This window comes from Meriones unguiculatus, chromosome 14, assembly GCF_030254825.1.
Source record: "Meriones unguiculatus strain TT.TT164.6M chromosome 14, Bangor_MerUng_6.1, whole genome shotgun sequence".
In the NCBI taxonomy this organism is placed as follows: Eukaryota; Metazoa; Chordata; class Mammalia; order Rodentia; family Muridae; genus Meriones; species Meriones unguiculatus.
The window spans coordinates 81,090,325-81,116,884 of NC_083361.1; the positions used below are offsets into that span (position 1 = coordinate 81,090,325).

Below are 26,560 nucleotides of genomic sequence, written 5' to 3' on the forward strand. Positions count from 1 at the left end.
ATTCTCCCCCTCACATCTCACTTCCATCCACTCCCCCCCCTTTCTCTTAAGAAATGGGAGTTGGGGGAAGGTTTCCCATCAACAAACCTTGGCATATTGGCTTTCAGTGAGACTAGGAGCATCTTTTCCTACTGAGGCTAGGCAAGGCATCCCAGTCAGGGGAAAGGGACCCAAAGGCAGGTAATAGAGTCAGAGACAGTCCCTGCTTCTGCTGTTAGGAGTCCTACATGAAGAACAAACTGCACAACTGTTACGTATGTGCAGAGAGCCTAGGTTAGTAGCATGCAGGATCCCTGGTTGGTGGTTCAAACTCTGTGGGCCCCTATCAGTCCAAGACAATTGAGTCTGTAGGTTTTCCTAAGGTGTTCTTGATGTCTCTGGCTCCTACAATCCTTTCTCCCACTCTCCCACAGGGTTTATCAGTCTGACTAATATTTGGCTGTGGGTCTGTACATCTGTTTCCATTAGTTGTTGGGTGAAATCTCTCTGGGGAGAGTCAGGCTAGGGTTATTCTCATGGATTCCTGAGAGTTTTCATTGCCCTAGGTGTCCAGCTCATCCCAGATATGCTCCAACCCTCCCTGTTCCAGTTGTGTAGCCCAGTACTCTCTCCCTTCATCCTCCTCACACCTGATCCCATTGGTTCCTATCCCATCCCCTCCCCCACATGCCCTTCCCCTAACCCCCATCCACCCATAATGTCTGGATGTTTTTGTTTTTGTTTTTGTTTTTCTATTTTCTCTTCTTAGTGAGATTCAGGAGTCCTCCTTTGAGCCTTCTTTGTTACTTAGCTTCTTTAGGTCTGTGAATTGTAATATGATTATCCTTTACAGCTAATGTCCACTTATAAGAAAGTACATGTCATGTTTGTCTTTTGGGGTCTGGGTTACCTCACTCAGGATGATCTTTTCCAGCTCCATCCATTTGCCTTCACTTTCAATACTGATTGTTACTGAATAAAACAAAATGTCAAGAGGCAATAAGTGGCTTTGGTGGTTAGAGTCTCTGTTGTCTTAAGGGTTAAATATTCCACAGTCCAGGCCTTTGTATGAAGCCGTGCTTCTAAGAGATATTGGTAACCAATGATTCATTTCCAATGTCACACCTCTGATGTATTACATTCTTATTTTTCTTTCCTCAAGAGAGGGTGACATGAGCTCAGACTTTGAAGTCTGACATATGGTTGAATGTTGGCATTGCTAGTTTATGTGACTAGGTTTTCCTGAGGAATATGTCATCTAAATCAATGATCAATGAAGTAGCAATAACAATAGAAAAATGGAGGGGAAGGAAACAGTGAAGGAACAAAAGATAAAGAAAGGAGAAGGAAACACCATGTCTCTAAATATCAAGAAGATGGAATGAAATCAGACACAATGTCTGATTTCTGGTCAGAACTCACAAAATGATAATCCCCCCACACCCTCTCCATATCCTCCTTTCTCTCCACTCTCCAGTTCTTGCCTAATTTTTATTTCCAACCCCATTTTTACCTATTCCCATATGTGTGGGTATATATAAATATGTGAAACAGAAATGAACAGAATGAACAAATGAACAAATGAACAAATGAACAGAAGAATAAAAAATGAACTTATAACTTACAGAAATATATTACACTTTTCTGTATTCTGTTTCCCCCTTTTAAAATCTCTGGAGCATTTTCTTACTTTGATCTCACAACATCCATATATTACTTTTGACCTTTCTAATGGGTACATTTACTTCTATCAATGGTCCTTGTATTCTTTCAACTATTCATATGATTGAGAACTTCTGGTAGGCCAAAGATCACTCTTACTCTCTCTGAATCATCTGTGCAAAAGGAGTTAAAAGTGTTTATTGAGGGAATAGATAGCAGAAGGAATGGAAGAAAGGAGAAGAGATAAACAAAGGAAGAAACATGAAAACATTCTTACCTTTAAATATTACGAGTGACCTATGCTGTGCCTGGATCTGTGTTGAGCTATGTGTCTGGCATGCAGAAAATGTTGAGCGAATACTCACCAAACTAATACAATTATCACTGAGTCATGGGCACGTTCTCTAAGGCAAAACCGACAACAAGAAGCATTTTCTTCTAGGACCCACTACAACTAACACAAAGAGTATCCAAAGAAAGTAGGAAGAGAGAAGCCAACTTTATTCCAGGCAATGATGTCAAACTGTCAAGTAGAGTCCATCCTGCCTCTGCAGCATCATGGTTACTAGGGCAACAGTGGTGCCAAAGCTTTGCATTCACATAGTTTTCCATTGATAATTGCCAATGCGAACAAGTGCTCCCTCGCAAGTTACACCTGCCTGGCTTGTAAGTCTTTATTAATTGGATGTGCCAAGATCGAGGAAAAAGTAATCTGCCCTTTCAGGACTACTGACAGGGAGATGAAGTGTTGTTTGGGCCTTTATTGTTACAATTTTGCTGACAAAATGACTATGAGCTGTCTTTTCTGGATGCATAGCCTGCCTTCGTTGACAGAGCCCCAGCATCTATCTTTGAAGGGTAGTGCAGTAAGTCAGGAGAAACTGATGAAATGTTGCTAGCAGTTTGGTGGAAATTCGCTTGGTTTTATTATCTCACTTTATTTTATTTTTTATGGTTTTCATAAACAGTGAGAATTGTGGCATTGTTAGGTGCTGGAGCTTGCAGACATGAGGATTCTGGAGGCCATTGTGTTCTGATGGCTCTTTTGTGACCCAGTCTTCATCTTCCCAGAAACATTATCAGGTGTATGTGTCTCTCTTCAAACTGGAGCTACAAAAATGGTCCTGATGGGGAATCCCTTGGTTTGAATTCTAAGAGTGAAATGAAGGTGTGTTACTAGCATTGGATTTAGGTCCTCCTGATGATAAAAATCTGTTCCTCTGTTCCCGGTTCTCTATGGAAACTTGGACAAATCACTTTCCTTTCAGCCTCATCTTCCTCTTGTGAGTATCTCTCTCTCTCTTCCTGCTGTTAGGAGGCTTTCACTGAGTGCTCTGCTCCCTCCTGTGTGACAGCTCTGTTAGAATTTAAATATATTTAGCTTCCATTCAAAACATATTCAGTAAGTAGTTAGGTTCAGTGATTAGTGCTAAAAAGACACAGAGAATTTGGGTCGCTGTGTTTGAGCAGCTCATGTCAAGGGCATTCTAGAATGTGAGATCTGAGGCTGCATTCCTTAGGTGCAGCCACTTTAAAAACAAAGACTCTAGTTGTGTGAACTTTTGAAAACCAGAAGGAGGAAAACTCAGAAATGATACTGAAGGATTCTGGGATCAAGGGTTGATATATTTTGCTAGGGACAGCTCCTTCCAAGACTCTAAAGAGTGTACAGTGTTCTACCAAGAGAGAACTGCAGATTATTTCATATTTCAACAGTAAGGCATATGCTAGAGACCTAGGAGGAAAAGAGGCTTGCAATCTATAGAGGGAATGTAACCATAAACCAGAGATACAACAGCAGCAAATCCCTATTTCCATTCTTCACAGCAAGGGTAGCAAACCTTTTCTGTAAGAACCAGAAAATAAATATTCCAGGCTTCACACACTATATATATTTTATTTCCTGATATGTGTAACAAGAGCAGCTACAACCTGTATTTGGTCCCTAGTCTACTATTCCCTGCCAATTCCTTCTAATGTGGCATGGTCTTCAAGGCATCATACTCTTTAATGAGCATATTTTTATTATACTTTTTAAATTTATGATCAATATATATTATACCATTAATTAGCACAAAAACCTATTGGTAAAGTAGGAAGTCCTCTATGTTTAAAACAAGTAAATCCTAAAGATTAGGAGAACACTTGATTATTTTTCCATTTGCAATTAGGAAACTTGTTAATTGTTTTAAATTAGAAATTCATAGGAAACATAATTTAATAATGCTCAAATTCTACTGTGCATAAGAGTTCTTAAAAAGATTATTTCTAAATGTAATATGTGTATTTATATTTCAAGGTATCCATTCCATACATGAGGATATTTCAGTTAGTTTAGACTATTTGAAATGTTTATATATGTACTGACTTAGAAATTTGCCTCTAGTGAATTGTATATGGCATGGTGTTGTTATAAATCACCTACCTAATTCACAAATTTCTAAAAATGTGACCTATATATGTTAGTAAGAGATATATTTTATAAGTATCTGTTTCAAACATTGAATTAGACTTGAAGCTATTGACCCACAATGCACTCAGGATTTTCCCATTTGGGTCATCTCCAAACGGGCCCTCCCATTCTAAAGAAGCAAGATTGCAGTGCTGTAAGTCAGAAGCATCTCGTTATGTACTTTAGTACCATTTCACCGTTTTAATCTTAACACTCTAGTCAAACTGGAAGGTCATCTTGAATCCTGGTGCTATTGTCTCTCACACTGTCTGTGAAGCTATTCTAGCCAGGGGTTCTTGAGTTGGCACTACAGGGCCCTAGCTTTTAGCCACCCACCTTCCAGGGTGCCCTTCCAGAGCCTTGGACTAGGAAAGGGGATCAATACTCTAACTGCATTATTGAACAGCTCTAATTGCTGGAGAAAAATCGGATAAATGAAAGGAGCAAACACATGTTCACCAAGTATCAGCAATTAGTGTATGTAACCTTATTCTTCAAACATTTAAGGGTAGCAAAGGGTCTTGTATTCACTTTACAAACTGGAAAAAATGAAGACTCAAGAATAACTGGAAAAAATGAGAACTCAAGAATGAATATATGTATATGAATACATGTGTATATAATACATATGTATATATGTGATATATATACACACACACATATATATACATATATATGGATATGTATATATATATTATATATTTATACATATATCCATATATATGTGATATAGACATATAGATATGTATATATACATCTATATATCAGATATAGCTGATAGGCAGCTCAGTCTCCATATGGGCCTCCTAGTAAGGGAGCAGGGGCTGTCCCTGACATGTACTCTGTTGCCTGCTTCTCAATCACTTCCCCCTGGCATGGTGGTCCTGCCAGGCCACAGAGGAAGACAATGCAGCCAGTCCTGATGAGACTTGATAGACTGAGCTCAGTTGATAATTGGGGAGGGCTCCTCCCCTTTCTGAGGACTAGAGGAGGAGGATAGGGAGGGAAGGCAGAGGGAGGGTGGGACTGGAAAGAGACAAGGGAGGGATCTACAATCAGAATGTAAAGTAAATAAATAAAAATTAAGTCAAATTTAAAAAAACATTATGAATAACAGCTCATGTTTTTGCTCTCTAAGATTCAGGGACTATGTGCAAAAGGATCACAGGTATTACCTTATTTCATCCTATTAATTCCCTATGAGGTGAACCTTGCCATGGTCATTTCTAATTTCAAAATGGGGAAATTGGCTCTTCCAAGGACTTTGTAATTTGCACAAAGTCACACACACACAGCGAATTTGAACTGAAGTGGTTCCTGCTTTTGGCTCCCTTGTGCTCCTCACAGAGTAGCCAGCTGTCTCAGTAGGGGGAGATTCACCTCAGGCTCACCTTCCAAATTCAGTGCCAACTGTCTCCTCTTGTCAATGTTTTCAAAACACTCTCCACAATGCGCTGTGCTTTCTGATGTTGTCCTCTTCCCTAGGGAATACCGGTTTCCACCAGTAATAGGAAAAAGAGTGGTCTTCTTTGACACTGTTTCTCTATCTATAAAATGGGAATCAAACAACATGTTGAACAGGACTTTTTTTTTTTTTTTTTCAAATAGCCTTAATTATTCAACCAGTGTCCTAAGCATGACAGGGCAAGTCAGTCATCTGCACAGAAGTATTTGCTTTAAATATATACAAAAAACCCATTCAGAATAATTAAAGTATTCAAATATTCAGCCACCATTTATTAACCTCTTAGCAAGTATAGCATTTGGTTTCTATAATTCAAGGAATGAAGAGAGAAGATTTATGCATTCTATAAAGGTGAAGAGCAAAGTCTTACAGAAGGATCCCAGAAGGCCATGTTTCCCAGAGTGAGGAAGTATATGGGTGTTTAAAAACGAATAGAAGTGATTTAGACAACAGGGAGGAGAAAGGGGCACTTTTTCCAGTCAGTCTGCACTAGTAAATGAGAAACTGGAGAGAACACAAACATTGGTTTGTTTACCATTATTATTAGTTTGCTGCTTCCAGGAATCTATCCTACCCTAGCTTCCTTTGTTGTACTAAGACCTCTGTAACAGTCAAGCAGCACAATGAAAACTAAAATTAATACATCTTCAAAAGTCACGCTAACATTTGAGTGCCTCTTTTTCCCTATATTGCTCTCTGATCATTCGTAATGGGATTCAATCAGCCTTTGTTTAATATTGTGTATTCACTAATGTTCAGAAACTCAGTGTTTCTAATTTGGTGTTTACTATCACACGTCTTTCTTGAACAACTAACTCTTAATTCTATATTTGGGTTTGAATTTTCAAACCTTCAAAGAGAATAAGTATGTAGAGGACACTTATAAAGTTGCCTTCTGTGTAGACCTCAAACAGAAGACTTGGATTCCAATATTGAAAACTCTACGTATTATTTTTATTATTGTTCATGATTTAATTGCTCTGTATTTTTTTATTTCCTTATTAAGTGGGAATTAACAATAAGTACTTCATGCCAGTTGTCATTCAAATTAGATCGCTTATGAATCATTGAACCCGATGATTCCAATACATATAAAGGTGACAATTGTCATTACTAAATACCGTAGATCTACATTTTAATACATGTAAACTATTTTGGATTGATTTTATTCTAAGTAAAGAGCAAAGACATTGGTTTATTTACATCAGCCTTTGTATGTTTATTGTTCTATAAAGTTTCTAAAAAAAACTTTACAATGTTACAGAAAAAGTTCATTCATTCCATTTGCTAAATGTATTCTTTGTCCTAAATACTATCCTAGCTATCTAAGCAGCTTATGGTCCAGAATGAGAAGCATCCACATGACAGTAGAAGGGTTATTTGTTTTTGCTTTTGTTTTTGTTTTAGGGATGGGATGATATGGCATGATAACTGCTGTTACTGGCCAAGGGCCGTATAAACTTCTTTAAGACTCAGATCCCCAATGTTCCTGTGGCACACTAGAGTCTAAGATCTGGCTCCACTTCCCCATGAAGTCCCCCTGCCGCCCTAGCTCTGTCCAGCCCTGCGGCCCTAGCCCTGTCCATGTGTTCCGCTCCTACTCTGTTGTCTTCCCATCTTCATCTCTCCTTAAATGTCACACTACAAGAGAAACTTGATGCCATCCTTTGCCCTGTTTGCTCTCAATTTCCTCTCTCCTAGCACCTTCACTGGTTCTGGCATGGCACATGTGGAGTTTGTGCTTATATGGATCTCCTCTTCCTGTGAACTGCGGGCAAGGAAAAACAAGTTGGATTGTTTTCACCCTTCTCCATACACCGTCTGCATTACATGTGCTGTAGGGAAAACACTTTATAAACTATGTGTTTGATGAGTAAAGTCAAAAGTGATAGATATTTGGGATGCATCTCAACTAAAGAGTCAGGATTAGGGATGAGGGAAAGGAGTAATTGGTTGTTGGCTATCACAATTTGTGCATAAGCATACAGATTTGGGAGACGTCCAGATTTCACTTCAAATCCCAGAGACTCACCAGGTCCATGGATCTGAGCCCATGTCATTTCAGCTTCAGGACCACATCTAATCATAAAGTGGAGACAATAGCATGACACTCTGGAGTTGTGACGAATGGACTCAAGATAAGTGAGCCATGCGGATAAATGGAAAGCTAGCGTGCTACCTGTTTATTCTGCTGTGGTAAGGAGATGCGTGACTGAGCACACTGGAACTGCTTTAGCAAGGTGGCCCCCCACATCTTACCCAGAGAGTGAGAGACATTGACGTGACCTGGAGCACAGGGATGCTGGGAGGAAAATTGAATTGTTGTAAAGTCTTTGAAAGTACAAAGTGCCTACAGCAAGTTTTCGCAGGTCAAAGATTTACAATTTCTCTTTCATAGTATCAGAGGATGTAGATATAATATATGATCCTTATATCAGATACAACCCTAAATGCTGTACAGATAGCTCCCATGGAAATCTAAAGAAGTCTAGAAGCTTTTAGTTCCATGATTTTTTTTTTGCTGGTTTTTAATGGCTATTTTATTTCATATTTTAGGAACATAAATCAATTCTAAGTATGTTTGATTTTTCTATAATACTCAACTGTATTTTTTAAATTATTGTTTATTTACTTTAGATTCTGATCCCATCTTTCCCCCCTCCTCTCTTCCAAGTCCATTTCTCCCCCATTCCCTCCCCCATCTCTCCTTTCCTTTCTCCTCTGAGAGAGACCTCCCATGCATATTAACCCACCTTGTCATATCAAGTTAGAGTAGGACTAGGGCTAGCTTTTTCCTATTGAGGCTAGACAAAGCAGTTTAGTTAGGGGAAAGGGATCCAAAGGCAGGCAATAGAGTCAAAGACAGCCACTGCTCCTGCTGTTAAGTGTTCCACATAAAGACCAAGCTGAACTTCTGTTACATATGTATAGGGACCTAGTACCATCTCAAGCATGCTCTTTGACTCATGGTTGAGTCTCTGTGGGCCCAGGTTAGTTCATTCTGTAGGTTTTCTTGTGGTGTCCTTGACCTCTCTGGCTTCTTTAATTACTATCCTCCCTCTTCCTCAAGCTTTCCCCAGCTCTACCTAAAGTTTGTCTGTGCGTCTCTGCATCTCTTTCAGTCATCTCAGAGGACAGTTATGCTAGGCTCCCATCTACAGGGATAGTACAATATCATTCTTAGTGTCAAGGTTGAGCTCACTGTCATGGCATGGGTCCAGTCATGGGTTGTCCCTTCCCTCAGTTTCTGCTTCATCCTGATCCTTGTATATCTTGCAGGTAGTGCAAATTATGGGTCAAAAGTTTGGCGTCACTACCCCTCTATTGGAGGTCTTGCGTGGTTACAGGTGGTGGCTGTTTCAGGTTCCATATCTTCTATTGCTTGGGGTCTTAGCTATAGTCACTGTCACTGATTCCTGGGAGTTTCCCCTTTCCCAGTTTTCTGTCTTTTCTCAGAGCATGCCCCTTCCCCTCATTGATTCCAGTTCTCTCTTTCTGTGTCCCCTCCATGCTTAATCCATCCTATTCCTTCCCCACCCCATCACCTACCCTGTTTCCTACCTCCACCTCCAGCCCCATCATTGATGGGAGTTCTTCACATCCCATGCCTCTATGCAACTAGAATCATAGTTCCATTGTTTTACAGAGGAATTTCCCCCAGTATCTCAGAGTTTGTGCTCAGTACAGCTAAGTGAGCCAAACTTTGTGGCAAGAAAATCGATTTCTGCTCAGTCTATCACACTGCCTGTGTGTAGAATGAGCCCTGAGCAGTGTGAATGGAAAGTATGGATTCAAATCCTAGTCCGCCACCTTCTGATTGCATGGCCTTGAGCAGGGTTTCTACTCTCGGGCCTGTATTTTCACTTGAAAAGATGGAAACACAATAATATCTACTTTGAAAGGGGCTGTGACATTTCAATGAGCATATGTGAGGTGCCAGACTTACAGCTGATGTTTGATAAAAGGCAACGACTGTGATTTCTCTCGGTGGCACTAGATGATCCACTGGTTGATCTTGACAGGGTTGAGATTTTATAAGACTTGATGGCTTTTAATTGAGAAATATGCATCCATGACAGGTAATCAATATACTCATTTGGCAGCCAGGTTCTAGATGAAATAAAGCTAAATGATGGTGTAATTCAGAAATGTAAAGAAATCTCCTGAAGACATCAATATTCTAGCCTGCCTTCTCCATCCTTATGATGTGGCTAGTTTTATTTTTCAAAATGTATCCCCAAGATACATCCCCAAAACATATCTCTCCATGAATCTGGGAACATCTAAACAAATGAGGCATCTTTGCTGCTTTTGCTTTTTGCTTTTTTTCTGTTCTCTTGTACAGCTTTGTTTTCCTCTGACCAAGAAGCAGGAAGGAGCTGAGGACATCAGGCCGACTTGGAGCATGAAGGACACTATGTGTGAATCTCAGTGACAAACAGCATCCCTGAAATATACTCTGTCATCTTTTTCCTTACAGTCACAGTGGCTGACAATGGCTCGTGGCTTTAAGAGGGAAACAGGCCAAAAGGAAGGGTCTTGACAGGCTCTAGCAAATCTTTTTCAAAAGTCTGTCTCTTCTCTCATATTGAAGTCCATGAATGACTAAATGACCAGATGCCTTTGTGACTAGCCATCACAGACAAGAACCTTGTCAGTGTCCCCTGTTGTTATATTCACAGTTGTGACTTACTAGCTTTAAAACTCTTTCTAACCCCAAGACACCTGGAGACATCAGCTGCCTCATGAAAAGTTTGGGTGTTTTGTTTTGTTTGTTTTTGGGTTTTTTTGGGGGAGATTAGTTCAAATTATAAATTTCTTGCTTAAAAGATCTGTGATGGGATAAGAAACATCAGTCTTGGTGTCTTAAATTCCTCACCTATCCATGGAGGATAACTACAGAACCTTCATTTCATTTGGGTTGTTCTGAGGAACAGAATGTACATAAATTTCTGACATTTCTGACTCACACACAATAAGTTCATACTATATATTAGTTTTATCATTATCAGTGCAAATTTGAGGCAGAGTTCATGTAAATTACATACTTTGAATATGTCTGTTTTCTATATGGTATTTTCTTGTAAGCTTAGCACAGCACAAAGGACATGGGCTTAGGGACACATGTATGTATTATCAAATTCCATTTGTGTCTCTGCTGTATGACTGTATGCAGGGTACACAGCATCTTTGAATTTTAACTTCTTTATTTGTCAGCTCTTTTAAGAATGTACATGAATGTCTCCACCAGAAATTTGAACTCTTACCTCTAGCTAAAGCCAGTGGCTTGCTGTAAGTGGCTGTAAGTGTTCTCTGTCTATGAATGTATCATAGGAGCATAATCTAACGCTGCTTCCCAAGCAGCCAGTTACAGGAACGATTAGTTGGAAAAGTTTTTAGTGTCCTCTAAGGCACTCATTTTACAGAGAAAATATACAGTGCTCAAAGAAATTAAGAGACTCCTCTGAGATGATATTGCTAAAGGGTTAAAATGAACCCTTGTAGAGTCCCATCATCTTGCACTGATCAATAGTCAGTAGTCTTATGTCTAAAGAAAAAGAAAAAAAGAAGGAGAGAACAAAATAAGTTAAAGGAAAAGACGAGAGAACAAAATAAGTGAAGCAGTAAAATAGCAGGCTAAAAATAAAAGTTGAAGGAAAGGAGGAAAGAGGAAGAAAAAGAGAAATGGAGGAAGAGAGACAGAAAGGAAGGAAGGAAAGAAAGGCGATCAGAGATAGGAATGAAAAAGATGGGAAGGGAGAAAAGAAAAAAAACCGGATAGGAGAGTGGTGCCTCCAAGGAAGTACTTGAGAATTGTGACAGGCATGTGGGAAATGAGCCACCATGGACTTGCATACCAGCTCTGCCACCTAGGGGCTGTGCAGACAGACAAAATTGTCTTAACTTCTCCATCCCTTACTGTGCTAGTACAGCCATGTGTATGGTACTGTGAGGGCGAAGGCAATGCTTAGTATCACATTACAAATAGGTGGTTAGTAGTGCATAAACCAAACACATTAAAAAAAAACATTGATTGCATTTATGGATTTTTTAAAATATGACATCATCTTATTTCTCCCACTTACACAGCAGTTGGTTTGAAGTCACTTGAAATGTTTCTTTCTTTCTTCTTGTGCTCTCAGTTAGACATCATGGGGATGCCACTGATGAGATATTGAGAGCAAGTACAAGAGGATGAATGGAGAGATGGAGGGAAAGTATAAAGAAAACCAGCAGGAACAGGAACAGGTGTGCAGTCTCGGCTGCTAAAAAAGAGTGTTGCGTTGGGACACTCTGAGCAAAATTTTTTTATTTAAATTTATTTTTTATAATTTGTTCAATTTACATCTCAATTGTAGCCCCTCACTCATCCCCTCCTGCACTCATCCTCCTTCCCTCTTCCTCCCATTTCCTTCCCCTATTTCTTAGAAAGGGAAGCCCTCCTCTCCTACCATCTGACCCCGCCTATCAAGTCTCATTAGGACTGTCTGCATCCCCTTCCTCTGTGGCCTGGCCCTGCCACCACCAACACCAGAGGGAAGTGATCAAAGAGAAGGCAAGAGAGTCCATGTCAGAGACAGCCCCTGCTCACCTTACTCAGGGAAATCACATGGAGAGTGAGCTGCCTATTGGCTACATCTGAGCAGGGGGCCTAAGTCCTATTCCTGCATGGTCCCTGGTTGGTGCATCCCTATGGGCCCAGATTTATTGGCTCTGTTGGTCTCTTATGGAGCTCCTGTCCACTCCAAGTCCTTCTATTCACTCTGCTCCCCACCCCGCTCTTTCCTATGACTCCCTCCTGTGCTCTGCCCAGAATGTAATACTACTCAACTACTAAAAACAAGGAAATCATGAAATTTTCAGGCAAATGAATGGAACTAGAAAAGATCATCTTTTTTTAATTAAATTTTATTTTTATATTAATTACTGTTTATTTACTTTGTATCCCAGCTGTAGCCCCCTCCTTCATTCCCTCCCAATTCTTCCCTCCCCTATCTCCTCCCTGCCCCTCTCTAAGTCCACTGATAGGACAGGTCCTCCTCCAACTTCCATCTGACCCTAGCTTATAAGATGTCATCAGGACTGGCTGCAGTGTCCTCCTCTGTGGCCTAGCAAGGCTGCTCCTCCCTCATAGACAAGCCCTTAGCCAAACTAACTAAAAGGCAGAGAAAAACTGTCCAAATCAGTAAAATCAGAAACAAAAAGGGGGACATAACAACAGACACTGAAGAAATCCAAACAATCATTAGGTCTTACTAAAAAAGCCTGTATGCCACAAAATTGGAAAATCTAGATGAAATGGACAATTTTCTTTTTCTTTCTTTCTTTTGTGTTGTAATTTATTTATTTATTTATTTTATAAATTACAGCTTATTCACATGGTACCCCAGCCGTAGCCTCTGCCCTCATTCTCTCCCAATCCCACTCTCCCTCCCTCATGTCCTCTTATGCCCCTTTCCAAGGACTGGCTGCATTGTCATCCTCTGTGGTCTAGCAAGGCTGCTCCCCCACTCAGAGCATGGTGGTCAAAGAGCCAGCTACTGAGTTCATGTCAGAGAAAATCCCTGTTCCCCTTACTAGGACACCCACTTGGAGACTGAGCTGCCATGGGCTACATCTGAGCAGGGGTACTAGGTTATAGCCATGAATGCTCCTAGGTTGGAGTATCAGTCTCAGAAAAGACCCCTAGGCCCAGATATTTTGGTTCTGTTACTCTCCTTGTGGAGCTCCTGTCCTCTCCAGGTCTTACTATCTCTCCCTTCTTTCATAAGATTCTCTGCACTCTGCCCAAAGTTTGGTTATGAGTCTTAGCATCTGCTTTGATAAACTGCTGGGTAGAGTCTTTCCTGGGCCCTCTGTGGTAGACTCCTGTCCTGTTCCCTGTTTTCTCCTTCTTCCAATGTCTAGACAATTTGTCTTTCTGAATGAGAATCAACGATCTGACCCAGGGTCCTCTTTCCTGTTTAGCTTCTTTAGGTGTACACTTTTGATAGGTTTATCCTATATTATATGTTTAATATCCACTTATAAGTGAGTATATACCGTGTGTGTCTTTCTGCTCCTGGGATACCTCACTCAGGATAATCTTTTCTAGATCTCACTATTTGCCTACACATTTCATAATTTCCTTGTTTTTAATTGCTGAGTAGTATTCCACTGTGTGAAAGTACCACAATTTCTGTATCTATTCTTCCATTGAGGGATATATGGGTTGTTTCCAAGTTCTGGCTATTATGAATAAAGCTGCTACAAACATGGATGAACAAAAGTCCTTGTTGTGTACTTGAACATATTTTGGATATATGCCTAGGAATGGTATTGCTGGATCATCAGGAAACATTATTCCTAATTGTCTGAGAAAGCACCAGATTGATTTCCAAAGTGGTTGTGCAAGTTTACAGTCCCACCAGTAATGGAGGAGGGTTCCACTTTCTCCACATTTTCTCCAGCATGTATTGTCACTCGAGGTTTTTATCTTAGCCATTCTGATCAGTATAGGGTGAAATCTCAGGGTCGTTTTGATGACTAAGGATATTGAGCATTTCTTTAAGAATTTCTCTGCCATTTGATATTCCTCTACAGAGAATTCTCTGTTTACCTCTATACCCCATTTTTAAATTTGATTACTTGATTTGTTGCTTTTTAACTTCTTTAGCTCTTTATATATTCTGGATATCAGCCCTCTGTCAGATATAGGGTTGGTGAAGATCCTTTCCCAGTCTATAGGCTGTCATTTTGTTCTGATTACAGTGTCCTTTGCTTTGCAGAAGCTTTTCAGTTTCATGAGATCCCATTTATTGATTATTGATCTTAGAAGTGCAAGGAATCATATGGAAGAAGGGGGAGTTAGTGTTACCTAGAAGGGACAATAGCTCCACAAGGACCAAATATATCAGGGCACAGGGGTCTTCAATGAGACTGTTTCTCCAACAAAGGTCCATGCATGGATATAACCTAAACCCCCTGCTCAGATGTAGCCCATGGTAGCTCAGTAAGGGGGACAAAGATTATTTCTGAAATGAACTCAGTGACTAGCTTGTTGATCTCCCCCTCCACCCTGAAAGAGGAGCAGCCTTGCTAGGCCACAGATAAGGACATTGCAGCCAGTCTTGAAGATACTAGGCTAGGGTCAGATGGAAGGGGAGGACGACCTCTGCTATCAGTGGACTTGGAAGGGGACAGGGAGGAGATGAGGAGGGGAGGGGGGACGAAGAGTGAAAGAGGGCAGGGGCTACAACTGGGATACAAGTGAATGACCTGTGATTAAAATAAAAAAAATAAAATAAAAAGAAGACCCAGAAATAAACCCAGACACCTACAGATACTTGATTTTTGACAAAGAAGGCAATACCATAAAATGGAAAAAAGATAGTATCTTCAACAAATAGTGCTGGTCTAACTGGATATCTACATGTAGAAAATGCAAATAGATCCATAGTTATTACCCTGCATAAAACTAAAGTCCAGGTGGCTCAAAGACCTCAACATAAAACCAGACACACTAAATTGGTTAGAAGAAAAAGTGGGGAAGAGCCTAGAACTCATTGGCACAGGAGACAACTTCCTGAACAAAATACTGACAATTTTCTTGATAGATTCCACTTACCAAAATTAAATCAAGATCAGGTAGAAAGACTGAATAGTCCTATATCCCCCAAGGAAATAGAAGTAGTCATCAAAAGTCTCCCTTCCAAAAAAAAAAAAAAAAAGCCCATGGCCAGATGTTTTCAGTGCAGAATTCTACCAGACCTTCAGAGAAAAAGCTAACTCAAATTCTCTTCAAACTATTCCACAAAATAGAAACAGTGGAAACACTACCAAACTCATTCTAGGAAGCCACAGTCACCTTGATACCTAAACCACACAATGACCCAACAAGAAAAGAGAACTTCAGACCTATCTCTCTTATGAACATTGATGTAAAAATACTCAATAAAATACTTGCAAACTTAATCCAAGAACACATAAAAGATATCATCTACCATGACCAAATAAGCTTCATCCCAGGCTTGCAACATAAGGAAATCCATTAATGTAATCCACCATATAAACACAATGAAGGAGAAAAACCACACGATCATCTCCTTAGATGCTGAAAAAGTATTTGACAAACTCCAACACCCATTCATGTTTAAAGTCTTGGAGAGATCAGGGATACAAGGCACTTACCTAAATATAGTAAAGACAACATACAGCAAGCCGATAGCCAACATCAAACTCAATGGAGAGAAAATTAAATGAATCCCACTGAAATCAGGGACAAGGCAAGGTTGCCCACTCTCTCCATATCTCTTCAACATAGTACTTGAAGTCCTGGCTAGAGCAATAAGACAACCAAAGGAGATCAAGGGGATACAAATCGGAAAGGAAGAGGTCAAAGTGTCACTATTTGCAGATGATATGATAGTATACATGAGTGACCCCAAAAATTCAACCAGAGAACTCTTTCAGCTGATAAACACCTTCAGCAAAGTGGCTAGATACAAAATTAACTAAAAAAAAAAAAAAAAAAAAAAAAAAAAAATCAGAAGCCCTCCTGTATACGCAAAACAAAAGGACTGAGAAAGAAATTAGGAAAACAACACCCATCACAGTAGCCACTAATAACATAAAGTACCCTGGGATGACTCTAACCAAGCAAGTGAAAGACCTGTTTGATAAAAACTTCAAGTCTCTGAAGAAAGAAATTGAAGAAGATATCAGAAGATGGAAAGATCATGGATCGGTAGGATTAACATAATGAAAGTGGCCAGTTTGCCAAAAGCAATTTACAGAGTCAGTGCAATTCCTATCAAAATACCAACACAATTCTTTACAGGCCTTGAAAGAAAAATTCTTAACTTCATATGGAAAAAGAAAAAACCCAGAATTTCCAAAATGATCCTTTACAACAACAGATCATCTGGAGGTATCTCCATCCCTGATTTCAAGCGGTACTACAGAGCAATAGTAATAAAAACTGCATGGTATTGGCATAGAAACAGAATAGTGGATCAAGAAAAGATCATCTTGAGTTAGCTCGGAACCACAAAGAAACACATATAATATACTCACTTATAGGCTATATTAGCCATGTAATACAGGATAAACAGAGTACAATACACAAACCCAAAGATGCTCAATACCAAGGAAGACCCTAGGCAGGATGCTTAATCCTCACTCAGAAGGGCAAAAAGAATAGACATCAGAAACAGTTGAAGAGAGAGAACAGGATGGGAGCCCACTATAGATGTCCTCCGAAAAACTGTGCATAAATTTAATTTTTGTCATAAAACACAATTTGTGGTATTATTACTTCCATTTCACAGAGAAAGAAAAGCAAAACTGGACAATAATTTTACTAAAACATTTTAAAGATTTGTTTATGTATTTAGATGTGTATGTGTGAGTGTGTGTGAGAGTGTATGCTTGGATATGAGTGTATGTGTGTGTGTATGTGTGTGTGTGTGTGCAGGCATATGCATGCATGGAAGCTAGAAAAGACTTCTGGTTGATTTTCTCTACCTACTCTTTTGAGACAGGGCTCCCTGAACTTGGCACTTGTATTATCTTGGCTAGGCTGATCCATTGGTTTCTTTCTCTGAATAATTGGAGCTACAGGTGTTTTCTGGGATGTCTGGCTTGTTACATGTGTTCTGAGATCTGAACTCTGGTCCTGTCATTCAACTGCAAACATATTTAACTGTTAAGCCATGTCTCTAGCTCCTTGATCAAGTCATTTTGGGCTTGAACATTTTTCTCTTGCTCCATGTAAAGTCCTTCCTCTATAGGAATCCATTCTACACAGTCCATTTCCCAAAGGGTCACTCTAGATAGAAGGTATCTTTAGAAGGAGTGCAATTGAAGATGAATAATAACTAGTTTTCTTGACTTGGGGCAAGAAGAACCCTTTTGTATTCCCTCATGCCCTAATCCCTTCTATAAATACAAATCAGATTCAAAAGCAGATATCTTTCCTTTCATTGTTCGTAGGGTAAAAAGTATCACCGGAGACAGATGGAATGAAGTTGCTCTTCTTGGACATTGATGGGCTTGTCTAATTAAGGTAAAATATATATGTATTTTTACAATTAAAATTTGAACTAATTTTTCTATGCTTTTGGTTTCCAAGGCTGTGTTTATCTGCAGGGTGGAAGGCACGTGCTGTCTTAAATAAGATCTTGCAGGTTGGAGCATAGCTTTCTCACCATGCCTCTCACAGTGAAATCTGCCCAAGTGTGCAAAGGTGACTGGCATTAAAAGTGCCAATCCACTGGGCTTGAGTGCATCAGTTTTCTTTCTTAACCCAAGGCAAAAAGTACTGTCATTTACTTGCTTTTCCTGAAGTATTTCACTATAAAAATATCAAATCATGTCAGAAATTTTCTTTCACGGTAATATATGAAATTTTCTCATTTTAACACTTCAACTCCTGAGAATTTGGAACTGTTTCTTATTTGGTCTTCCGTGTGCACCTGCCAATGACAAAATTCATGAAAAAATAGGCAGTGATGGTAATGGAAAGTCTCCTATGGTCAGCCATGCTCCAGCTACAATGTGTGTTTTTATATAGGTTTGGATACTTGCTCTAGTCTTCAATTGCATTAATAACCAGCAATATACTCATATTTTCTGCTTGTAAAACTCTCACCTAGTTCAGCTATAGGGATTAAGTGTGTCCTTTGTGCTGGGGCTATGAAAGATCTCGGTGTTTTTTGATTCCAGGTGTCCTGTGGACCACCATTCAAGGTCATAGTTTCCATATGTGACTCCAGCACAGGGCTGTAATGTTTGTCACTGTTGCTTCTGTTTCCTAAAAGCTTTTTCTTGGTAATTTCATTAAGAATTCAGCATACAAAAAAGGCACATTGCCTTGCTTAACAGGCAAAGATAAGGCTCTGAGTGGGATAGCCCATAGGCCTTAGGTGACCTAACCCTGGTGAAATATGTTAGGAAAGTTCAAGTCAGCAAGAATGCAATGGGATCTGCCTGATGCTCACCAAGTTCCTTTCCCTTCCAGGGAACCTGTCCCCAGGAAAGGGCAAATGGGTGTCCTAACACATAGAATACAGAACCTGTAGCTCAAGATCCTTCACAACTGCTTTACCAGGTTTAGAAAAAGAAGGGCAGCTGTTCAAAAACACAAATTGAGCACCTGTCATGTGCTTTAGATAGCTAAGGAAAAAAGTCTCAGAGCTGTCCTCTTGAGCTTGAAGAGCCAGATTTGAGGAGGAAGGAGCCAAGATATGAATCAAGCCAAGAACCCACAAACTGATGGTCCAGGTTCAGTTCTCCACCACCACCAATACCCCATGCCAGGCAAAAAACTGGACACTAAAATCCAAGGCTGCATTCAGAAATGCAGTTTGTCCAGCAGACTAATGACCAACAACAGGTCTTCATAGATAAGTCTTATTAGAGTATGTAAAGCCACAGGGTCCCAAAATAATGTTCTGGAGAGTTACCTTGATGCCCATGAAACCTAGATACCAAATATAAATTGTAAGTCTCAGGGGAAATGTATGACTATTCATAAGACAGAAAGATGGAGGCAGAGCCAAAACTCACGTTCACAGGATTGACATTTATGGATCCCTTGCCATGCTGCAGGGGCTGATCACCATTTACACATATTAGCTAATGGAGATGGGATGGGGGCTAATGGCAAGCTCTCTTCAGATAAGAAAGCTGGTGCACAGAGCACTCAACAAACTCAAGTCTGCACAGTTAGGAACTTAGGGAGCAAGAATGAGCAGGCATATGACTCAACAATAGACTTTTCCAGAGACTACACTGTATCACCTCTACAGTTTCAAAAGTTCTGGTTTTACTTTGGTCTGGAATACATGAGGAAGATCCAAGATGATGCCCATCTACCCCAATCAGGTCTTGGGTCTATCTCTTTGTACTGTGTGCATGGTCAGGATCTATCAGGTAGGTTTAAACCGAGCAACTGGTTAGAGCAATCTTGATGAGTAGATAGAAATTCACCAACAATGGCCTGTTGCAGAGATGGAATGTATCACAGTTCTAAGTGGATGAGATTATACTCTCTGAAGAGAGCTTCCATATTGGAATATTCTTCCCTTCGAATATCTGTAAGTGGTATATGTATACCAGTGCTAGCAGGCACACTCAAGAGTGATGCACGCTTGGTTCAGGAAGGAGCTGAGCCATATCTGTTTCACCATGGCCACCATTAGGGGATTCATCTGCTACAAGGTGCCAGTCGCCAGAGTCCCATTCCCAGCACGTGCAAGCTTTGATTCAATAACCTCCTTCTTGGCATCAGATACTTTCAGCCTCTAATTGCCTTTCTTGGCTCCATCCTTGTGCAGGGCAGATGAGCCATTCCCCCTTCACCCCAAGAAAACCAAGAGTACCACAAAACTTCTCTTCTGGTTCTACTCTCAAAAGAGTGTCCAGTTCCTTGAATGCTGTGTTTAGGGTTTTGAAATGCCGGGTGTATTTAAAACAAGTCTCTCTGTGTGTTGCATCTTGCAACCAAAACCCTAAAATAAGACTTGGCAAATAAAATAATGTTACACAGAGCACTGCTTTTATAAATAAGAGATGGTAGCCTTTCCCCTCACTCTTCCACATCATATCTCTTCCAACCCAGCATGCTAGCAGGCACTCTCTTTATCCCAGAATCATCAGGAAGGCACTGGCTGACAGGTGCTGTTATTGCTTCTGATCCCATTGGTCACATCATGTAACATCTTCACTCCTAAACTAATACGATGGATGCAGCTTGACAGGGCGTAGCAAGGATGTGGCACAGCTTTCAGTGAGCCGCCTTAAGCTCCTGCCTTCCTACCAGCTCCCAGAGTACTGCACAGAATTCTGCTTTAGGGCATATTTATTGCTTAAAATAAATGTAAGGATATCACTCCTAACTGTCCGAACCCAGGTTATATTATGTGACACACCTGTGGTCATTTTTGCCTTCTTGTTATAAGAGGGTATACATCTTAAAGTCACAAGAGGGGAAAACGTGTTTAAATGATGAAGGTTATGGTGATCTCCAGGCAAGTACTGTAACTGCTTCATAGTCAATAAAAGTCATCAATAAAAAGATATGCACAGTTAAGAGAATGCCAACGACTTTACTGTCATACCTCCATTAAAAGTGACTGAACACTTTAGTTCCACTCACCATCTCTTATCCTGCAGAAGCTGGGCTTGAACACTTGTTGCCCTTATCCCAACAAATGGGAGCTAAGAGGAATTCAGTTCTCTGACTCAGTTCTAGATAGAAATAGTCAGGGGAGTTCTTATTTTAGTAGTTTAATTTCACTCCACGGTGCTTTGCAACATCCTGTGCTAGATTTGACAGTGAAAACCACTGAGCCAGCTCATGATTCCTGAATGTTCGCAGTCTAGGTAAACAGGCAGAAATAAAAGGGAGGCATGGTGATGCAACCTCAACGATGAGGTGTAACCTCAGCACTAGCAGCATGGAGGCAGGTGGAGCCCGACTGCTCATTGGCCATCCAGTCTAGCCAAATCCCTGAGCTGCACATTTAGTGAGAGAGATCCTGACTAAAAATCAAGGTGGAGAGCTATGGAGACACGTAACGCTATCAACCTCTGGACACCACACATGTATGCAGGCCTACCTATGCACACACACGCACAAATGCTCTTGCATGTATACACACACACCATGCACAAACGTGCAATGTGCATGTATATGCATGTGTACACACACATGAAGTAATCATGAATCATAGGCACGATAATGACTAAAAATAGAGGGCAGATTAGAAAAAAAATCAGCATAGGCAGGCAGTAACATGGAGTTGTAGTGTGAAAGGGATGAAGAAAATCAGGAAAGGTGTTGGAATATGGTATGAAAATAGTGGAGAAGAAACCCTAGGGAATTGAGAAAACCAAAAGTATAAGAAAAATAAGGTTTTGTTTTTTTTTTCCAAATCAAAGTGATTATAATCCTCCCTGCCCACCCCCACAACCAGTACTAGCCCAATTTTCAAGTCATTTCAGTCCCTAATGATTCATTTCATAATCTTTTTTGGTGTCCACAGTGATTGGTTGCCTGATGCATCAAGAAAAAAAAAAAAAAAAACAAAAAACAGGCAATTAACAAAGTCAATATTTTACTTTAATTTGCTTGCTTGGGTGCTGATGAGTGAACCCAAGGCCTTATACATACTGGACATATATAACAAACAATATATATGATTTTCTTTTTCTTATGCCTCAGGAGTTAGTGTGAAGGTAGGAGTAATATGCCATCTTAAAACGGAGGCTGGAGGAAGGAGCAACCATTACCAGCTGATAGAAAATCAGGTCATAAACTCTATTTGTTCCCTAGTGTCTCCATGCTGTGACATTAGGAGGCGATGGTTACAGTTATGGGAGACATTTGTTCCAGTGATATTCATAAATACACTTTGTTAGGTAGTTATGTCGAATCCACCAGGTCTCCACTCTGTCTCCGGAAGCAGACTAACTTCCAGGCTGTTTGATTTCTCTTGCACAGATTGGATGGTGCAGACAGGATCTAGTACTTGGGCGTGAGACACGGAATGTTAAATCTGTCTGCAGAATATTTGTGTAAGAGGAAAAGGTAAGAAGGAGTTGCAGGGGCCCTAGGGGAATTACAGTTCTGCAAGATCGTGTTGTTATTTGATCTGGTAGAGGTGGAGAGGTGCCACCAGTGAGTGAGGCTGCAGGTTAATTGCTGGTGAACACTCTCTCCTTGTGGGACGGGGATTTGTGGTTTAGGCTAATAGAGATGGTAGGTGTATTCTTCTTGGGGAAGAGGAAGGTAAGATTAGACATTCTGCCTATATGACTCTAAAGTCTCCAGACCTCAGTTGCTTTGTTTGTTTGATAAAAATAATCCTACTCCTACCTTTAAAAATTAGTCCAAGACATGATGAAACACGTTGGCCAGTTCTGGTCTAGCTTTAGTTATTAATCTGAGGGCAGCTCTAGAGGTTGGTGGCTCACCTCTGCACTTCTATACTGCAAAGGGTAGGCATGAAAGATAACTGGTGCAGACTGGATCAGATGAAGCTTCCATAGTGCAGAGAGGCACACTCTAACATGCAGCTGACCCCTAGGGAATCCTGTGAAAATTCAGATTATGTGTGAAAAGTCTTAAAGTGAATCTGGGATTTAGCTAGCAGAGACATAGAGCTTGTTGGTCAGTGGAGCATACTCTGGATTGGGATGGATGATACATAGGACAAAGTGGAGCCAATCACCTCATCAAAGCAGCAGGCAATTAAAGTAGATGGCATGCAAAGGATGAACTACACAATCCGGGTACGAGTTTGGTACATTGCTATGATAAAGGAAGTCCCATCCCATGTCGGTGACACACCTTGAGATGTTTCCTTAAAGCAGGAAGACCCTATAACCATCCTGATTGTGACTTCCCTGTCAGCTCCCAACTGTATTTGCATAGTCATCACAATTCCTCAACACAATTGGTGTGGTCCTCATGCTCATACTGCTGCTGGCCTCTGCCTAGGCTAGCATCACTCTCGACTATCCTCTGCCTTCCCCACCTGCCTATCTCAGGTGCACCTCTCAAATTCCTTTTTACCTCAGCATTTCTGTGAAAGGCACACATTGGTTGATTTCACTGGCCACATTTCCGCAGACTGAAATAGTGCGGTGCTGTGTATCCATCCCCTGAAGCCATTAAGAACTAAGTCTTTGCTTGTTAATTTCTGTTTCATCCTATGACCTTACAACAGTGCTGAACCATAGCAGCAGCTCAGTAAATTGTAGTTAAATGGCCAAAGGGGTAACAAGAAATTTCGGGGGGGGGGGATATGTGGTGCTTCAGCCTGTTCTGGAAAAGTCCAGCAAAGATCAAGAGCTTTAAACAAGAAGTCTGGAAAAGAGACTACACAGGACCTTTATCTAAAACAATAGGCATCTTTGATAAATCAACTTTTGAGTTTCTCCCTATGACTGAGCACATCATGAGGTATTTGTTTATTGGCACATGATTTATTTGGCTTAACTTGTCCTGTAGGTTCATCTATGTTATAGATTATGGCAGAATCTTACTGTTTTTATTATTGAACCATGTTACATTTTGTTTGTATACCATACTGTCTTTATGCATTCGTGTATTAATGGGAATTTAGGTTGATTCCGTGGCTTGTTTATTATGAACAGCGCTGTATTAAACACAGGAGGGAAGCGATCTCTTTGTTATAATCATTCCATTTCATTTGTGTAATAGCTTTAGTCTCGTAAAAATTGATTACGGAGTAGAGGAGGCTAAAAAGGGACGAATTGGAAAAACATGAGAGTAGCTCAATTGAAAAAAATAATTAGTTAAGAGAAATAAGCTCTGATTTACTCTTGCACAGTCGAGTGACTGCAGTGAGAACTAATATAATATTGTACATGACACCTTAAAACAGGTAGAAAAGAAGATTGTAAATGTTTTACAACTGACAAATATTTGTGGTGAGATATGCTAATTACCATAACTTCTCCATTGCACAATGTACCTGTGTGAAACATTACAATATATCTCATAAAGTTGTATGATTACTATCTGTCAGTTTACAAGGTTAACTCATTAATTAAAGGGGGCATGCACTAGACAGAATAAATTTGTCAGCAGAATAGAAAATATACTCTGTTGGGCCTCTGTACTGGTTGGTTTTGTGTGACAATTTGACACAGGAGAAAGTCAGCTGAGAAAATACAGCCTCAGTTGAGGAAATGCCTCTATGAGATGCATCTGTAAACCATTTTCTCAATTAGCGATGAATGGAGCAGGGCCCAACCCATTGTGGGTGGTAGTCCTGGGTTCTGTAAGTAAGCAGGCTGGACAAGTCATGTGAAGCAAGCCAATAAACAGCACCCCAGCGACTTCTGCATCAGCTCCTGCCTCCAGGTCCAAGCCCTGCTTGAGTTTCTGTCCTAACATCTTCCAATGAAGGACTATGGAAGTGTAAGCAGAATAAACCCTTTCCTCTCCAACTTGGTTTTTGGTCATTATGTTTTATCCTGCAATAAAAACCCTAACTAAGACAGCACCTTAAGTAAAAAGATATCTCATTCTAGATTAGAGTATTTTTATCCAAGAAGAAGCAAAGTCTATGATGTTCTGATCTTCTAGCAAGGACCTTGATAAGTCAACTGTAAACCTTTAGGTTTCATACAGAAATAGCATTCTTTGCCTTCACCTAATCCTGCCCATTTACAAAAGGAAAAGGCCAATACTGAATTGCTGCCTCACGCTCTGTGTGACCACGCACCCAGTCCAGGGCTGGCATCCTTTATCACGAGTCCTTTGTAATCCTTGTCCGTGACAGCTGCTGTCCCAATTTTGCAGTCTTCACCTCCCTGTCTAACAGTTCATTGTTGAAAAGGTGTCAACAGCTTTCTACCCATAAAGGTCCATGTATCATTTTTTATCATGCTTTATCTAAATGACTCATACTAAAAATGGATAAGAAACAAAAAGCAGGTAAAAGAAAGGGTTCACGCTTAAAACTTAGCTTTTTGGCCACAAAACTTTGACTACTGCTTGGTCTCTCTATGACCCAAGATTTTTCTTCTTTTGTTTATACAATGAAAATAAAAATTCTCACTTCAGGAAATTACTATGAAATTAAAGATAATATTATTGTATTTAGTCCCACTTCATTTTCTCAACTATACCAATATCAACTATATTACTTTAAACATTACTAAAACCCTTTTTTTTCTGCTTTGCTGAGTTTCTTTTCGAGCTAATCCTAATATAGCTTAAAAAGTAGTTTCACTTTATAAAATATCTCAATGATTGGGATGCATTACAAAAGAAATCTCCCACAGAGACCTAAAATCTACAATGTGCTCTCAAGACCATCAACTTAACATACACACTTGATTTCACCAATACCTTGATGAATAAATGGCTAAAGGAGATAAAAGAGAAGTGAGTCGCAGAGACAGAAACGCAGCATGGAAGTATCCCAAGCATTACATCACACTACCAACTTTGTCATTTTGTCATTTTACAAACACGGTCCAGTATCTGCCCAAGATCCCTGCACGGATGGATGGGCACAGCATGAGCCTGCTTTGTCTTTCTTTCCCTTACCTGTCTTTCGGGGTCTGTTCAGAGTTTTCCTAGTTGTTTAGATTTTTTCAAATACAGATTTCTGTCAACACTTTCAGGATTTTAAAACAAAGAAAAAAGAAAACAAAACTTTCATTTCTGTTGGCTAAGGAGAACTGTGTGAAATTTGTGTCATTCCTTTTCATATGAGAACATGTAATGGCTTTCTAATTTTCATAGATTTTTTAAATTTTATTTTTTTATTTATTACAGTTTATTCACTTTGTAACCCAGCTGTAGCCCCTTCCTCACTCCCTCCCAATCCCATCCTCCCTTCCTCATCTCCTCCCGCGCCTCTTCAAGTCCACTGATAGGGGAGGTCCTCCTTCCCTTCCATCTGACCCTAGTTTATCAGGTCAGGACTGTCTACTTTGTTTTCCTTTGTGGCCTGCTAAGGCTGGTTCTCCCTCATGGGAGAGGTGATCAAAGAGCCAGCCACTGAGTTCATGTCAGAGACAGTCCCTGTTCCCATTACTAGGGAACCCACTTGGATACTGAGCTGCCATGAGCTACATCTGTACATCTAGCTTATCTCCATTCATGATCCTTGGTTGGAATATCAGTCACAGAAAAGACCCCTGGCCCTAGATTTCTTGATTCTGCTGTTCTCTTTGTGGAGCTCTTGCCCCTCCAGGCCTTTCTATCTCCCCCTTCTTTCAGAAGGTTCCCTGCACTCTGCCAAATTTGGCTATGTCTCTCAACATCTGCTTTAGTACACTGCTGAGTAGAATCTTTCAGAGGCCCTCTGTGGTAGGTTCCTGTCCTGTTTCCAGTTTTCTTCCTCTTCCAATGTCTGTCCTGTTTGCCTTTCTGAAAGAGGATTGATCATCTTACCCAGAGTCCTCCTTCTTGATTAGCTGTTTTAGGTGTACAGATATTAATATGTTTATCCAATATTATATGTTTAATATCC

The 26,560-nt window shown here is 40.2% G+C and overlaps 1 long non-coding RNA gene across 1 annotated transcript in view; it reads left to right on the top strand.

The window, feature by feature from the left end:
* LOC132647262 (uncharacterized) overlaps positions 1–26,560 on the top strand; it is a 2,298,480-nt gene that overhangs the window by 1,457,386 nt on the left and 814,534 nt on the right. Inside the window, exon 6 of the long non-coding RNA XR_009585629.1 lies at positions 17,532–17,604. This is a non-coding gene — a long non-coding RNA (uncharacterized LOC132647262). The remainder of the gene's footprint in view (positions 1–17,531; positions 17,605–26,560) is intronic.